This window comes from Ptychodera flava, chromosome 7 (assembly GCF_041260155.1).
Source record: "Ptychodera flava strain L36383 chromosome 7, AS_Pfla_20210202, whole genome shotgun sequence".
NCBI classification, from domain to species: domain Eukaryota; kingdom Metazoa; phylum Hemichordata; class Enteropneusta; family Ptychoderidae; genus Ptychodera; species Ptychodera flava.
In genome coordinates, this window is record NC_091934.1 from 1,963,301 (window position 1) to 1,977,748 (window position 14,448).

The 14,448-nt window shown below is 42.0% G+C and overlaps 1 protein-coding gene and 1 long non-coding RNA gene across 3 annotated transcripts in view; one reads left to right on the top strand and one right to left on the bottom strand.

The window, feature by feature from the left end:
* The window catches only part of LOC139136549 (urease accessory protein UreG-like), an 80,064-nt gene that overhangs the window by 27,922 nt on the left and 37,694 nt on the right, over positions 1-14,448 (top strand). The window lies entirely within an intron of this gene.
* On the bottom strand, positions 7,681-13,105 carry LOC139136547 (uncharacterized). The gene is made up of 2 exons (XR_011553191.1): positions 11,176-13,105; positions 7,681-10,814 (listed from the first exon to the last, which is right to left on the bottom strand). It is a non-coding gene; the product is annotated as an uncharacterized lncRNA (long non-coding RNA).

The window sequence follows — 14,448 nt, forward strand, 5'->3', positions numbered from 1 at the left end:
CTTTTTTCTGAAAACCACTATTTTCACTTTTTCCTCAAAACCACTGATTTGATTATTGTGATGTTTGGCATGGGTGTTCGTATAGTTGAAATACCGTCAGAAATGTTCAAAATTTGGTGATACATGCCTTACATTATTTTTAAACAATATTTTTATCCATTTTATTTTATATTTACTTGATTTTGCCTCACTTTCGCTAAAGCTACCGTCTGCGCATGCGCACAACTGTAGGACAAAAATCTGAGTTGAAGAATCGAAACGGACGCCATCTTGTTTCTCGCTATGGGCACATTTTTTACATTGTGAACGTTTCACTGTGTGTTTCAACATGTTCTATAGTTATGAAGTTGACAGTGATGCACTTTTGCAGCTGTCGTGTATTTTTTGGTACGAAAGGCGCCTTTGATCGACTGAAGAATGATGGCCTCCGCAGGCGATAAACACCGGTACTGGCAGGCATATCAGTTCTACTGAGGAAGTAATCCACTGGCCCGTATAGGTCAGGGGCTCACTTAGGGGAGAACCATTTGATATCTGGGGGGGGGGGTATGGAGGATTTCGAGGAAAAAAAATTGTCACCAGGTAAAATAAAAGACAAAAATTAAGCCTGTAATGGCTTGAGAAAAAATATTCTCATAACAGACAGAAATAAAAAAGGAATTGTCACAATGCTGTTGAAATGAGCAAAATTTTGGAAACTTCATTCTCATGTGTCTTTGCTGGCATGCTGCCAAAGGCACGCAAATGTTTTTACCACAAGTAATTCTTATGTGTTTTTTTTCCAGCACTTATGATATAAGCATTCACTACTGTACACCTCGGTGCACTTGATGTTTTCCTTCCCTTTTCTGACCCAAGAAATCATGTTTCAGGATTTCTGTTGCAATATCTCAATGGTGTAGGCAATATCTAGATGGGACTATTTGACTTCTCTGAATCGTGAAAATTTAAAACACAAGATAGGAGTCAATAAACTAGTGTTAAAACCAATACATTATTCTCTCAATATAAATATGTTAGAAAGATTACAAGTTGACAATGAAAATTGAGGAACAACAAATATAATTAAATACAATGTGTGAGCCTTGTTTCTCTGACCACAAAAGATAACATCTCCCCTGAGAACTTAAAAGGAATTGACTGTTTTAAAGAAAAGCAGGTATAGTACTGATCACAGTTGATTTGCCAAAAAAGTGTTCTATAATTTAAAGTTGTATATATAATAGACTTTCCATTTTGTTTGTCATTTGTTGGAATGTAAAATGAACAAATAAAAACATCCTGTGATATGTGAAACACTGGCTTAAATTTGAAAAATTGCACTGCTACTCCATTTGAAAAAAAAAATTGATGCAGGTCTGACTGTAGAAATAAAAAATGCTGTCTCTCTAACAAAAAAAAGTTCCCATACCCACTTCCTGCATACCCCCCCCTGAAATCAAATGGGTCTCCCCTTAATATGCGCATGCGCGCATAACAAGTTATGTTTCTCGGTCAGTTGCGAATTTTGACGTTTTAAAGGTTTTAGCGTATATTTGATTGCTGTCATGTATTTTTTGGCACGAACCGTTCCTTCGATAGACTGAAGAATGCTGGCCTCCGTACTCCCCAGTACCGGCGAATCCATTGCTTTTAATAGCGAGGCAATCCCACCGGCGGCCCGTACTAATAGCTGGGTGAGAGCGAGGGAATGCTCTGTCCTTCTACCTCCGGCCTCCATGTCATAACAAACTAGCGTCTTTTTATGTTGATATACTGTCCTTTCGACACAGCGATAACTTTTAGTTTTCTGTTGCTTATTTTGGGTAATTTCGACAGTTGTGCATTGATTTTGACATCATCTTTTACTTAATAACCGTCGATGTCGGCAACTCTCTCGCTAGCCCTGCGTACGATGCTGTGTGTTAGGAACGCACACAGGGAATGCACTGCGTACGTACGCAGGGCTAGCGAGAGAGTTGCCGACATCGACGGTTATTTACGAAAAGTGAATAAAAGACTGGCATTTTTGGAAGCGATCGAGTAGCTGAGGCGGGCAGGGATACGACTTGGGCCCAAGAACGCTGAATTTCGGCAGTAATTTGGCTTTTTACGTCAAGTCCCAAAATGGATTTGAAGTCACCGACCCTACGTACGGGTCTTTGCAGGGCTGTGGTGAGCGGGGCGAATAGCTGTAGCGGAACACACAGCATCGTACGCAGGGCTAAATCCGACATGGTAATTTGGCATGATCATTAGATCATACATGATCCGAGATTGCAGTTTAGCAAGGTCACGATAACTAATGTTGTTTGTTTCACTGTCGTTTTAATACCTATATTTCCACTAAAAGACCATTAGAATTTCATCCTTGCTACTTTGAAATCGTGCAGTGGCATGCATGTAGTTGTCAACATCACTATGCTTGAATGTAGTAGACTCTTACTATGAATATATTGACTGTCACTGCATATTGCATATGTGTGCAAGTCACTCCATATCATATCAAAAAATGTAGTATTGCGACATTTGAGCTGCCACAAGCCAGAATTTACAGTTTACGAGAAAGTTATCTTACATGTAAAACTCAGTTCTACTGTGAACAAAATGCAAGCTATATGTTGTGTAACTATCGTGAATAGCATAATATTTTGTACCTATCACCGTGTCAGATATCAGAAGGAAACAACTAGTCAGACAAACTGTTGTCAGGATGATACTGTCCAATTTTAATATTTGTCTCTCGGCACACACCAGATACTCATGACTGTAAAGCAAACATTTCCATATAATTGTATATTCAGTTTTTATATTTAGTTTGCTTTTCACCATATTGTATGTCCTTCCCTGCACTACATAATTCAAAATTAAATATTGTTTTTGGCCTATACATACTTGAGGGGTAAGCTTATTTAGTCTCCTACATTAAAGATGCACTGTTGACCTACAGAGTCCAAACTTTTATCATTGTATTGAAGATAGGTGTACACTCCAAATACTAAGTACAAGTGTGGTGAGTGTAACAAGCAAATGTTTTTTAGTCAATGGTTCATATCAAGGTTGTTGATACTTAGAATCCACACTTGAACTTATGCTGGAGCGGTAACCAACCAGTTCAAATAACTTTCATTTATGTCAAAACAATTTGACTTTTTGCCAAATTTCACATTTATGGCAATTAATAAACAGTAAGGAGGTACAAAGGACGTCGGTGCCCCCGGGCCCCATGTTAACATTACAACATTTAGATGACATAAAAAATGGTATTCATTTTTCATTGAATTACCTACAAAAACTTACTTGGAATTGGAAAATGTAAAACTCAAAAGGGACCCAAAAATTTCAAGTCCTCCCCTACAGGTAGAGCAAAATTTTCAAGTCCCCCCCCTCCACTACCCCCAAAATTTTCAAATCCCCCCCTGAATTCCTCCAGCCCCACCCCCTAACCGTTTTTTGTGAACACAGCCTTACTGTTTCATGACACATGTTTCTGATTCAATCACTTGTTGACCTGAAAAACAACGATATTTAGTACTCTTTTTCAACAGACTTTTAGTAAGTAGCCGCGGTACAGCTGTCAAAATACTATCGTTTTTTGCTCACGTGTGAACACGTGAGCATATGTCGCAGCGATGTCTGTCTGTCTGTCTGTCTGTGTGTCTGTCTGTCTGTCTGTCTGTCTGTCTGTCTGTCTGTGTGTCCATTTTCTCAAAAACGGCTGAACGTATTTCAGTCAAATTTGGTAGACATCTTCAGAATTCAAATGGCTAGAACTGAAAAGGTTTTGGTGGGCGTGGCTTGGATATTAATGAAGTTATGAAAGTTTTAATTTTTCTGTTACGCCGCGTATGACAAGTGAAAACAATCGACTGTTTGAGGGCGCTGTGAAATGTGCTTGTCCAGGTTGGCTACAGCTGGATAGCACTGGTTTCAACCACGGTCCCTCCGTGTTTCAACCTCGTATTGAACATTAAAAATATGATATTTTATTACTCATTCAACTCACTATTCAAGATAAAATATCGTTTAGCAAATTAGCTTTATCCTTGGTAATTGATTGTTTCCCTCGCTGCTCGATCGCCAGAAATGAGTACATACGTTCTTAGCCCTGCGTACGATGCTGTGTGTTCCGCTACAGCTAATAGCCCCGCTCACCACAGCCCTGCAAAGACCCGTACGTAGAGTTGGTGACTTCAAATCCATTTTTGGACTTGACGTAAAAAGCCAAATTACTGCCGAAATTCAGCGTTCTTGGGCCCAAGTCGTATCCCTGCCTACCTCAGCTACTCGATCGCTTCCAAAAATGCCAGTCTTTTATTCTTTTTTCGTAATAACCGTCGATGTCGGCAACTCTCTCGCTAGCCCTGCGTACGTACGCAGTGTACGCTGTGCATTCCCTGTGTGCGTTCCTAACACACAGCGTACACTGCGTACGTACGCAGGGCTAGCGAGAGAGTTGCCGACATCGACGGTTATTTACGAAAAAAGAATAAAAGACTGGCATTTTGGAAGCGATCGAGTAGCTGAGGTAGGCAGGGATACGACTTGGGCCCAAGAACGCTGAATTTCGGCAGTAATTTGGCTTTTTACGTCAAGTCAAAAAATGGATTTGAAGTCACCAACTCTACGTACGGGTCTTTGCAGGGCTGTGGTGAGCGGGGCTATTAGCTGCAGCGGAACACACAGCATCGTACGCAGGGCTAATACGTTCTCTACCTAGCCTCATGGCATGGAAGTGCTTATGAATAATAACTTTGGTCAAAGGTATTGAAGTGTCCAATCAGGTTCGTGCACAGAGTCCAAGGCCATGACCTACTTCATGTACTTCTGCACTGTTTTGATTTTGCTTCGCCAAGAAACGTATTCGTCATTGTCCATAGAAGTATGTTTGCTCTCCTTTGAGGTTGTTTGTGAAACAAATTCCGGGATAGGCCTTGGAATGCATACGATCGGCATCGCGGCAGTGCATGTAGCTAGCCCTACGAGTATGGCGAGAGTGTCCGGCTTTGGCTACGCCGCCTCCCACCTCCGGTAGGCGGCGTAGCCCCCGGCGTAGCCAAAGCCGGACACTGTCGCCATACTCGTAGGGCTATGCATGTAGCGTACCATGCTTGTGTAACTGCCGAGCTCAACGTGCATTCACGGTTGATACTCGTGTACAATCATGATGTGTTCAATTCTGATGAAGATTCATAAGTCTTACTTTTGCAGTCTTTTTTCCGTACGATAATCCCGACAATACGTGTTACTGTTAGACGAGGTGGCTTTATGATAAGTTTCAATACTGCACAGCTACATAGCGTCACTATCGTGTGATCGAGGTACAGCGTTGTTGAACGGGATACAGAAACTCTGCAGAGGGCCCGGCGGTGGTAGTCTCTGGATGGGTGGGTACCCACGCTCGTTAGCAGAGTTTGAAATGTACCCCTTTTCCCAGAATCTTTCTCTGAAAAACACCCCCTTTTGGGGAAAATCTGGGAAAAAATCACTGCGAAAAACACCCCCTTTTTCCCGATATCTGGGAGATTTTACCTAAATGTTTGCCAAGACATTTGAATTCCATAATTTACCAATTTCAAAGCAAGTGTGCTGACTCTTGGTGAAAAAGAAGCACATAATACACTAGCTTAGCATGGATTGACTTTGTGTTTGATGTGCACAGTAACAGGCTGCCTTGTTCAATGTATGCTTAGTAACATAATGAAAACTTGAAAAACAGTGATCGTTCAATGTTTTGTCTTCACCATATGTTTAGCAGTCACACTCATATACAATCACTTTTCTGATCCGTTTTGATCTTGTATTAGTTGATGGCTCTTGAGTTATTAGACATCATCCGTCATCTGTAGCTGCAACAGATACATGTTGGGTACGCTTTTTCTTTGGTCTCACATTATCCAGAATTCTTGGAGTTTTAGTTTGTCTGATTCTGCTAATTCTGCTAAGAACCAGACCTATTCTTGGAGGGTGATCTGAAAAAGTACCCCTTTTTCTCGATTTCACGGACCTAGATGTCTCCGTGATGTGCGACGAAAATCACCTCCTTTTTCCGCGAAATTTCTAACGAGCGTGCGTACCCGGCTGCTCCGAGACTGCCACCACCGGGGCAGAGAGAGAAACGATCGTTGACATGAACAGTCAATGTACTTCAGCACGTAGTCCGCAGATAGCGGATCGAGAAAATAAACGTGTCCCAGTAAATAACGGAATATTTATGTACATTAACTCGATATTAATCAAATTTCCAGCTCATCGCAAAAAAATGTATTGCAAAGATTAATTTGTCACTGACAAATACTGCACTGTATGGAAAAAACAGTCTGTAGAATTCTTGACCGCGGACATCCGGGAACTGGCGGATTTTTACGTCATTTTTGCGTCACACTGCCGAGAGAACAAAATATTGAAGTGTGGATTTTTCAACATTTACAGCAGTATTCAAAGTTTCAACATCATGTCAATGATAAACACTAAGTTCTGTACTTTGTCACATAATTTCTGCATTGTTCATTGTCCTGTGAAGTCAAATCCCATTTCACCTCACTCGCGTGCGTGAGGTGAAAGTGACGTCACTCCGCGGTCAAGAATAGTTCAACTTCAAGTGGTATTACCCGAGACAAACACTTGTGTTGTCAATTTTGATTTCATTTCATAAACTTCATACTTCATCGAGTATCGTGTATTTCAGCCTTTGTGAAGCCATTTTATTGATATTTTCAATTTTTGTCTTCGCTTTGTTGTGGAACATGTTGAATCGTCTCCGTGGATATGTAGGCAAAAGTGTGACGGGGTCGAAGTGACTTGGGTACCTGGGGCCAACCAAAACTAGTGTGAATTACTGGGGTCAAAGCGGACAGCGGCCGGGATGACGTGTTCCCCAAGCGAGCTACCTTCAGAAGTCTGTTTCATCGCAAAAAACGTCAACTTTTAAAACCCGTCATTTATTTACTGATGTTATTCTCAGCATCACAAACATATACGCCTCTGCTATGTATCACAGCAAATAGTTATATTTGAGCGCCCCGTAAATGGGATCCTCGTTTTTTTGCGAACCCGGAAGTGTGTCTTGCTCAATGCATTTCCTACCCATAGCGAGGGAAACTGCCCGCGTTCCCATGCTCCCATGCACCCTTTTTCAATGCCAGTGCAACGCCATCTGTGCAAAATTTGTGGTGGTATGCTCCCGTGTGATGGAAAACCTCTCTTATTCTAACAATGACGTAGTTGACTTTGGACTTCGATTTCGTAAATGTGATGTCCATGCAGTGAGTTTGGGTTGGCGCGCTTATAATGCAATCTTCGCCCGCCTGCGGTCCGATATCCCGCATTTATTAGCGATATTTATCTGTTTTGACTTGACCAAAGTTGGCGAAACTTGCTATGTACATTAAAGATACTATGATACAAGATTATTGAAAGTCATTTGACATTTTTTTCAGCCAATTCCCAATATGCATATTTAATGAACCTTCCAAATAAGGGATATATACTGGCATTTACTTGATAAAATTTGGCGAAACATGCTGTGTACATTGATCATTATACCAGGTTATAACAGTATTGAAAGTCATTTTGCATTTTCATGTCAGCTAATTCATAATTGCATAAATAGCTAACAAGCTTTCACGGTTTGGCATATAGAGCTTGAAGGACTTGACCAAAGGTAATTACACATGCTATATTGTGATACAATGACAGTACTCAAAGAAATTAATTATTTTTATTTCAGCTAATTACATATTTGAATACTTAATGACCTTTAGAATTGATCTGTGGTGAAATTCATTGTGTTGATCATAACACTTTAAATGTAGCAAAGCATGTAGCAAAGGTTCAAACTTGCACATAAATGCAATATTATGAAACACGTGAGCATTTTCAGTTCATATCTGGTTAAAGTGCATTTTGAGTGAACTTTGTGTAAATGAACATTCTGAACCATCGTGTAATGTTATGCTTGGAATTTTGTTGCTTTTGAGGTTTATTCTTGGTTTTTTGTTTCTTTTCATCATCAAACATTGACAAGTAAGCTTGTAAAACTAGCCTTAAATCACAAAGGCTAGAGTGTCAGTTATAAGCTTAAATTTCAACAAAACTATTAAAATATAAAAGTAGTCAACATTCTCTGTGGAATAAAAAAAAACTAGACATTTGGGCACAAAGGCATTGCAGAGTTATAGCCTGTTAAAACTTCTGAAAAACTGACCAAATAAGAAGAAGTTGGGGGGTCCTTAGTGTATTAACTATGGTAGAGGTCCCCTAGCTTTTATTAAAATGTTTGAAAAGGGAAAGTCATTATTTGCTGTTTTTCAGGAAAGTTTGACAAGGCGGTGCTGGCATTCAGTGTGAGTGACTGCTATTGTAAATGCATTGTTAGATTCTTTGAGTGTCAAAGACAGGGTTCGCGCTAACGTTCGCCACAGTCGCAAATTGCGAATAAATGTCCGATGTGGCGAAAAAAAATTGCTACGCCTTCGCCACGCGTGGCGAAAGCTCGTGACCGGGTGCCGTGTTGACCCTAGACGCCTTCGAAAGTCACGTCAGTCCTGCGAACCCAGACTGACGGTTTTCTTGAAGGACCAATAATTTCGATATGCGGGTGTTCATTGTGATCGATCCCAAATATGTACTGGATAATTTATGTAGCCTACTATTCTAACAACTAGTCGTTTTTACAAATAAGTCTACGTTATTTTCCGCAATCCAAATTTTCCAGCATAGACGCTGCAAGCATCGTACGAAACATTTGAGGATGCAAGCATATTAGGGTAATTTGAGTTCACGCCGGCCAGCATAGCAGCCACAACGTATTCAAAACAGCGTGCACCATCGTTAATCACGCCGGTTCTGTCACCTTTAACGTATCAAAATAACCCTTAGATCGGTCAGACTATCGAAATATTCATTCATTTAAATATCTAGCCTTTGAACAAAATAATTCGTTGCTTTGTCGTATGTCAACCCATGATCGACAGCAGAATTCCTGACCGTGCAACTGGCAGACTGAAATGATGGCGTTGGACTTTGCCCAGAGCTTAAATGAGCATGCCTGAAAAAGTTTCAATATCCCCAGCTTGTATACTCCAGCCCATGTACGGTTTGGGTAGTTTCGAGACACCCAAACAATGCAATGTGTTACGAATGCACTGTACGATGCGATGCAGCTTGCGGGCAGCTACGATTGCCAACTACAAATAGTTTATTGATTGTTCTCAGCTGGGAAAGAAACTAGGTTTAAAATATCTTACGAAAAAAAAGGAAATAAGGAAACCACCGAGAAGAGAACAAAGACAGACGAACCACGGTCTAGAACATGGTCGAACAAATTTCAGCAAGGTTTTTGTCTGTGCATGGAAGTATTATGTGAGACTACAGATAAGTCGGTTGATCATACGTGACGCAGAAGGCTTTCTGGTGTCCGAATAAAAGTACGGTAACAGTCACTGGACCACCTGCCGAGAGTTTGGATAAGGTGGTCTGGAAGGTGGGCGTGTGCGGCTGTGGTGGCTGCCCCAATGCGAAATGAATGTCCAGCGTACAGGTGGGGCTGGAAGCCAAGGCGCGAAAGTAAGGAACGAAGCAGTGCAGTGAATGTCTCACGGTTTAGCGGTACTCTTTCTGGAAGGATGAAGAGGGGTTCCTGAGGTGAAGAACACATTTGTCGGCGGACTCTCTTGAAACGATGGATTGTTGTGACAGGGCATATCGTTGACTTGGTGGCGAATAGACGAAGCTTAAAGCCACGGCGCATTTGATCTGTCTTGGATGCCTTAATGTTCATGGAAAGAGCATCCGGATAGCCCTGAGTGTCGGTTTGGACGTTGAGATCCCGAACACACAGGTTATATGCAGGGTTAAAGGAGCGTCCAGCGCAGGTGAATTCGCTACAGCGGAGAAAACCAAAGAAGGCTAAGACGAATGCAGATTCCAGCAGGAGGTCTAGATATGGTCCATACACAGTCGAGCGGAGCAGCGAGCACGGTTGTCGCAGGATATCAAATGTTATGGGTAGCTTGGGGCGTGACGATGGTCCTTGCAGCCGTTGAATTCCCCGTAAGGTGTACTGGAGACAAAGCGAGGAACCGAAGAAGGCTAATAGGAACGCAGATTCTAGCAGGTCTAAATATGGTCAGTACGCGGTCGAGCGGAGCAGCAGGCACAGATGTCGCAGAAGATCAAATGAAATTGGTAGCCGAGAGCGTGACGATGGACCTTGCAGACGTTGAATTCCCCGTAGCAGATTCCTGGACGAGGTCTATGTATGGTCCGTACATTGTCGAGCGGAACAGCAGGCACAGTCGGCGCAGAAGATCAAATGTAATGGATAGCCGTTGGCATGACAGTGGTCCTGCAGCCGTAGAATTCCCCGTAAGGTGTCCTGGAGATGAAGATGGGGCTGGTTGTTAGTTGAGGTGAGTGGATTTGGCAGACCAGCCATTATGCAGTGATGACGGATGACAGCCAGATAAACTTTGATGGCGGAGTGCTTTAGGTGAAAGTAAGTATGCAGTGGAGGACGAATAGAATCGCAGGTCTTCGGAGACGGGCGGATAATGAGGTGTCTGCACGTGTGCTGTACACTGCAGAGAATTGTAACCAGGATCGTACTTGAGTTGCGTAAGATCAATTGTCCGGGTGCCCAGTGCAGCAGAGGGAGCTGCTTGGCAAAAGTGTGTCATGCTAAGGTATATGGTATAGACGTGAAAGGAGCTGCGGTGAGTTGTAGGGCTTCCTGGACGGTGCATATGTAGTTCTAGCTGAAAGGAGCAATGGTGCCTGTCGTGTGTAGACTGAAGCTCAGCTGCAATGGGTTGTAGGGCTTCATGATATGGCATCTGTAAATGAAACAACAACGGAAAACAAAAACAGAATTATTAATGTACCTGCCCTGTGGGGGTGCAAATACACCGGGTCACGTCTCAGGTGTACGCGTGTGAAAAACAAATGCTCGGAAGAACACTGTTTGCAAGGTGGCCAAAACAACGGACTGAAAGAAACACGGTAGTGCAATAAAAAGGTAACGTGAGCAGCAAACGAAGGCACCAACGAATGGGTAGCCAGTAGACGGTTTTGAACTCGAGATAATTCATGTGCAACGCTGTAGACTGTTGACATGTAAGCATGAGGAAAATGACGGTTTCCAATGACAAGTCTGCCATAATAGACAAAATCCCGATAAAAACAAAAACATGTCACCAAGGTTTGAAACGACAGTAGATATGGGACAGAGAACAAATGACTGTTCTTGATCTCTTGCTGTAGATCATCTCTATACTCCACTGAGACTGCAACACCTGGAGTTTGGCAACAGGGAAAAATTCGTAGAGTGGCATCCAGTGGTTGCAATAGGTCCAGTAACAACAAATTTCTTGACAGGATGGTTTTACAGTTCGGCTCCTTGTCCAGCACATTGAATGGCCGATGAGGTAATCGATGCTGGATACTTCGTCGTTGTCGTAAGGGGATGGTAAGTCGACGATTAGATGCTTTTTAGTTGGCATATTGCGGTGTAATGAACGCCCGGTCAGAGAGCCTTTGTAGTTTGGAAACAATTGCTGTGACGTGAAATCTGGATCCTGTTGGGCCAAAGATGATTACTACTGATGAGCGGTGAATGAGGTCGATGACGTGAGCAGGTATTCCAACAAATCCTTGTCGGGGTGGTTTGAAAGTCCGGCAACGAGAGTGTCAATATTAAGTGGTGTTGATGGAGCCATAGCATCGATTAAACTGGGCGTTGATGGGGTATCATGCAGTCAAGCTCATTTCGCTTGGTCTTTCGGTTGTCATATTTTCCTTGTACTGATGAGTGTTCGGATGAGTGGCACGTTAGACACACATAGGAAAAAACTGCAGCCTTTTCTTTGGCAGCCTGCCTGGGAATTAGCGCTGTTGCACATTGCTATACCCTGGTAGATGACGCGTTTTCACCGTTTCTACGGACGATCGATGAAGGTGATTGAAATCTAAGAAGTTGCTGTCAGGTTTCTTACTCTCATGATGAGGGCAGACTTCGGTAGTGTGGGTTATGCTATTGCATATGTTGCATACGTTGGCCTTGAGATCGGAGAGTGATGACGTATATAGGAGCGTATCGCGAACCGACAAGTTCACTTTGATGCCATGATTTATCAAGAGTGCAGCTGCCTTGGCTGAAAATGCGATAGTGTTCGTAGAGAGGGGAACCGCTGAATGCGTTTCGACATGCCGACAATGTCCGTAACGTATGCATGCAGTTCTGCTCGACGATTAGGGAATGACTCACATACGACGTTTTATAAACGGAGAAAGCTTGAATAAATGGGAATAGTGAGAGGTCTATTTACCCTGCTGTCCTGGAGGGGTTTGCGACAGAGTTTCGTTGCGGATGATAATATGCCGTTCGCCATCATTATAATCGTAGCCGAGTATAAGCATTTTTACATCCATGGTATTATAAGTAAGCTGGCGAGATCTCACAGTGACATCCTTGCCTGCAAGAATATCCCAGCGAATGGCAGGAGAAATCCGTTCGACGTTTGGCAGCTTTCGGAGGGTACGCCGCGGCCATGAAGGAGGTTGTTACCAGTAAAGTTCGAGGCAGGCGGAACCGTGTTTTCCCCTGGAAGCGTCGTTTGGACGGTTGTACGTTGCACGGGCGCCGCCATCTTGGCTCTGCTTGGCTGTTGTTGCCGGAAGTAGAGGCTTGTCCAAGGAGGTCAGTGAGAGGGCGCTGCTGTAGTAGATTTGCTATGTCGGACCAATGGTCGGACTATGACGGCCATGTCGGCCATCGAAGTCTGCGGGGTGGAGAACGTTTTTCCAACGTCACGGCTCCAGTTTGAGGGAATGCTTCGTTGGTTGATATTGCAGTTCCGTCCCATGGCGCTGTAACGGCGACTGAAAGAGGGTGTGTTAGACCGAGAGCAGGCGTTACTACGCTACGGTGGCCGGTGAAGATGGGTTTGTGGCGGCGAGACGGTCAAGTGTGGTAGACGCCCCTTTGCTTTGCGTCGATCTTGAACGGGTCACTATAGGCGGACGTACAGTGTTACGCGTGGTGCAGACTTCTTGCGCGTTTTCGAGGAGGCATTGTCGACGTTGGTACGCGGTAAGATAGAATACGGCAGTGAATGGAAGGCTGGAAACTGGATTTGTGTTAACACACAATTCCTTATATTTGTCGTATTGACGAACTGCTCTTTTGATTTTTCACTGAGGTTGCGAATTGAACTAATTTTCAAAACCCAAGCAATTTTTTAACACCAATAGTTTTCTTTGATACTTTATGGACAATGCTTTGCATAGTCAGGCAATCGCTGTAATTTTATCCAGATCACCAGATAACGGTATAAAGCAGTTTTTAAATCATGTAAAAATGGCCAATGGTTAGACTTTGATGATTTTTTCATAACATGTTGTGCAAGTTTTGTTCCAAGAACTCTATTTGTTGTTTGTGTCATAATAAAGGTTAAAGATAAACAAAAGTTTTTTGTCCCTGTCTATAAAGAGAGGGGTCAATTTATTAACCAGCATTCATGAAATTTGGATCTGAACGGAGTTAAGACCACTTTTTGTTTAATAAATATTTTTTTAATTGAAGGACAGACAACTTTCACAAAGGACCTGGAGTTTTACCGTGCTCCTGGTCATTATTATCTGCAGCTATGGCAGAAAATGTGCTCAGCAGTTTATCTGTCATGGAATTAAAGTGTATGTACAACAGCCCTGGCCCGGCCCTGGCCCAACATTTGGACAATAAAGTACAAACGTTATTGAAAATAGGGTTTGTGCAATTTGTATGTGAAATTGATTTGTTGTGTGTGGCTAATAAAAATTGCTTGTGGCTAAAAAAATTTTGATCATTTTAGCCACACTAACAGACTGTGGCTACAATGAAAAAATTCCAAGCGCCAACACTGAAAGAAGTGTCAAAAGTGAGATTAACCAAAAAAACTGCTCTATGACTTCAAAAGAGGGGTGCAAATATGGCTTGTTTTCAACATTTTTGACAGAATAACAGTTTTCCTACATAATTGTATACCAATTTAATCCAACTTTGAAATGAGATATGGACATGGAATTTTTACAGCCTATTAACAAGGTTACAGATAAGATTTGTACGGCACAATTTTCCTGTATTTGAAGTACTTTTTGAAAAATCACATTTCGAAATTTGAAAGAATTTTTATTAATTTTTTGATATATGAACCCATGTAAAATCATACAAACAAATTTTATTAACAAATCCTGCCGTACAAATCTTACAATAAATAGTGTCAACATATTTATAACTAATTTGGTAATATTAATGCTATCCAATTATTATTAAATTCAAATATGTAAAAAAAAATTGAAAAAATAAATTTTAATATTTACTGGTGTCATATTTCAAAATCATGGCTGCAAATATACAATTTTTATATTCTTTGGTAAAAATATTAACTGAGGGAGTTATCCTGAAAATTTGCACTAAATATCTTGATTCTA